This window comes from Fistularia commersonii, chromosome 30 (genome assembly GCF_037954325.1).
Source record: "Fistularia commersonii isolate RoL2024-O1a breed Wild chromosome 30, RoL_Fcom_v1.0, whole genome shotgun sequence".
Classification (NCBI taxonomy): domain Eukaryota; kingdom Metazoa; phylum Chordata; class Actinopteri; order Syngnathiformes; family Fistulariidae; genus Fistularia; species Fistularia commersonii.
The window spans coordinates 10,527,361-10,530,875 of NC_141313.1; positions in this window are offsets into that span (position 1 = coordinate 10,527,361).

A 3,515-nucleotide genomic window follows, 5' to 3' on the forward strand; every position below is an offset into this window, starting at 1 on the left:
ATAATCCAAATGGAATTGTTCCTTCCTCTCCCAGCAATATGTCTTCTTTGGTTGATAAAGCTAAATGCGCACTGTTATTATTATAGCATTTCTGTCCTTTACATTTCCCAGTCCAACGCGTGGCCCCTCCGAAAGCGGATGGTCATGTTCAAAGACGCTGAGAATAGTAAGAGGACGATACCTCAGACTGGACAGCCCTCATTAGTTATTCAGCCTCATTGTTGTTGCACACAAACACTGATACAGCGACTTGATGGCAGGTTGGTCTCCCGTGGACCAATCGTAGCCCAGGGTTGACGGAGGGATGTCAGCAGAGCCTGAGAGACATGATTGATATTCATTTAGACAAAGGGCTACTGGCCAGTCACTATGCCCCACCCCTCTGCCTGATGGGCCAGCTGTGACCTGAGCTGGACATGCTGCTCCCAGTCAGCTGTTAGCCAGGTTACAGGGGCTTATGGAGCTAGTATTGAAATAATCAGAGCCTCTTTGCTTGCAGCAAATGCCAGTTGTAACATCCAAATCAGTTTTGAATGAATGTGAATTGTACATGTAATTTCATTAGGTTTTCACCTTCAAAAATATATATATATTTTTTGTTACTTTAAAGTAAAGGAAAAATATGCCATAATTCAATTTGATTGTGAATTGTATTGTATTTGCTCTGTGTGACCAAGATGTTGCTAACTCATGGTCACTTTAGAGCAAATACACATGGGGGATAGCACCACCTTCATTAATGCAGAGAAAGTGAGATGTTTTCTTTTCCATCATCTTTTGAATCATTTCAGAATATGTTATTGACCCCAACGTTTGCTTTTCAAGATGTTATGCTAAAAAAAAAAAAAAAAAACTTGCTGATGATTAAGCTCATACATTACAATTGATATCACACCACCATTCACATTGGCTATATTCAAGGCAATTTCATGTATTCATTTATACAATTCATAAACAATTAATATTTTGATAACATTTTGTCACTATCTTTGACTTTAAGATAAAACAAGGTTTTCAAGTCAAAGAGATTTTCTTTGACACAAAATTCGCATTAGATTCAGTTTACCTGACATCACCCAACCAAGTTACCAAGGAGAATTACTCTTAAGTTAATTTCGCACAGCATACATATGCATTTTTTTTCTATCCTCAACCAATTTGTATTTGCTTTTGTTCATATTTTGGAATAAATACTGCCATGGTTATTGATAACTTTAACCAAGAATAACTCCAAAACACCTGTCTCAGTCCTTGTCCTCAGTGTCTGTTTACTAGACCTTGCTGTAAACCTGCCCTGCCTGAGACAACTGGTTATGACTACTTCATTATTTGGAGTAATATATGAAATCCAAATGAATGGGAAGAAGGTCAGAATAATCTGGAGAGTGAGATGAAGAACAAGGTTGATAGACTATCAGATGAGGATTCACATTGATACTGAACTGGATATGAAAAGGACAAAGCTTGATGTTGCTTACTAGAACCCCAGACTGAAGAACAGTTCTAAATCAGGCCAAGAAACTCAAGAGTGTAACAAACACAACAGCTTACATGTAGTCCTGCTGCTATTAAAATAGTGCACCTACATTTCTCAACTGTAGGGACTATTTGGACAAGGCTGTGTATATTATCTGTAAATGCACAGCTATGTATATGATTTCTGTAGATGCACAATACTACTATTTTCACTCTCTCCCTCAGTCTTTTAATTCTAATTTCTATATATCCTTTAATAGGTCATGTCATATTTAGATTTCTATATCTATTTATGTCTTATGTGTTCTATTCTATTCTATTCTATTTTTTTCTTAATTATTATGTGACTTTTGCAGAAAATACATTTTTTAACCATTTGCAAAGTTTGAATATTATTAACCTGCACAAATACTGACTGAACCAGAGAATTTCCAACCAGCTGCAGGAACAGCATGCTTTAGATTGCTAGCAGGAAATCCTTACAGGTCTGCGTAAGTTTCTTGATATCCAGGTACAGCATCAACTAATCAAACAATATGAATCATGCGGTATCATACAATTAAGAGGAAATGTCTTGATAAATTTTACATGAATTAAAGGCAAATTTATTTACATTCATTTGAAATTGATTTGTTTTTTTTTGTTTTTGTTTTTGTCAGAACAACAAGCCTTGGAGTGATTAATGTAATGTGATCGCGCATCAATTGGGTGGGTTTTCCTTCAATGTTAAGCAGTTGTGATTTGCTGAATTAGACATTTTGTGTTTGGGAACAGCACATAAGGCCATTCTAGTAGGAATCTGACAGGGAGACTTTCCGTGGGTTGGTGGTTCAAAGAATTTAATCCCACTGAAACTGGGGCTCAGTCCTGAGCAAGGTGAACACTAAAGGCCATTGCGGTTATTTTTTAGCTCACGTTTTCAACTATTTAATTTTTCATTTTCATTTAATTTCAGCCACGGTCTGTTGTCTGAGCCCTCAGGCCCTCGCTGGGCACATGATAACCTGTGTACAGATCTATGAGGACAAACTATCTAGAGCCAGTGACTAATGGTCATTACAGGACTTTCTCAGAAAATTAGAATATTGTGATAGAGTTCTTCATCGTCTATAGTGAGAAATAAAAAAAATAAAAAAAAAACTTTTTCATGATATTCTAATATTTGAGATAGGATTTTTGAGTTTTCTAATAATGTGAGCCATAATCAGCAATATTAAAATAATAAAAGGCTTGCAATATTTCAGTTGATTTGTAATGAATCAAGAATGTAAGACGTTTTTGTTTTTGTAATTGTATTACAGAAGATAAAGAACTTTATCACAATATTCTAATTTTCTGAGACAGTCCTGTACTTTATTGTTTGAATAACATAATAACACTGAAGTCAGACTATCTGAAGTTATATCTGGAGGAGACGAGACAAGTGTTGGTGCGTACACACCTCTCTACATATAATTATACAACAAACTTTCTACTCAGGTATGTTAATCCATCCATCCATCCATCCATTAGGTACTGCTTATCACACTCCCGGAGTCTATCCCAGCTGCCCTCAGGCGAGAGGCAGGGCACATCCTGGACTGGTCGCCAGTCAATCACAGAGCCACATACAACTGGTCACTCTCTCATTTTCATATCAGGAAAATTTTTTCCAATTAACCTTCTGCCAGTTTTTGCGGAGGAACCCAGAGAACCCCGAGGAAACCCACACAAACATGAGGAGAACATGCAAACTCCACACAGGAAGATCCGGCAGAAGCACTAACCATTGTGCCACCATGTATAATGACTGAGTCAAATAATGCCGGAAATTGTCAGAATTGTTTTGTCGTGGTGTCTTGGCTCTTTCTTTTTTGGATTGCCATCTCAGCCTATATGTGGTATGAGAGGACAAACAAACAAAGAAAGCGGATACACACACAAGCAGCAACAACACTGACAAATTCCTTCGTATGAATTCCCTCTAAAATGACGTGGAAAGATTTCCTGTCCCCAACATAGATAAAGAACTTTTTTTATATAAATTTGATACAGACTAT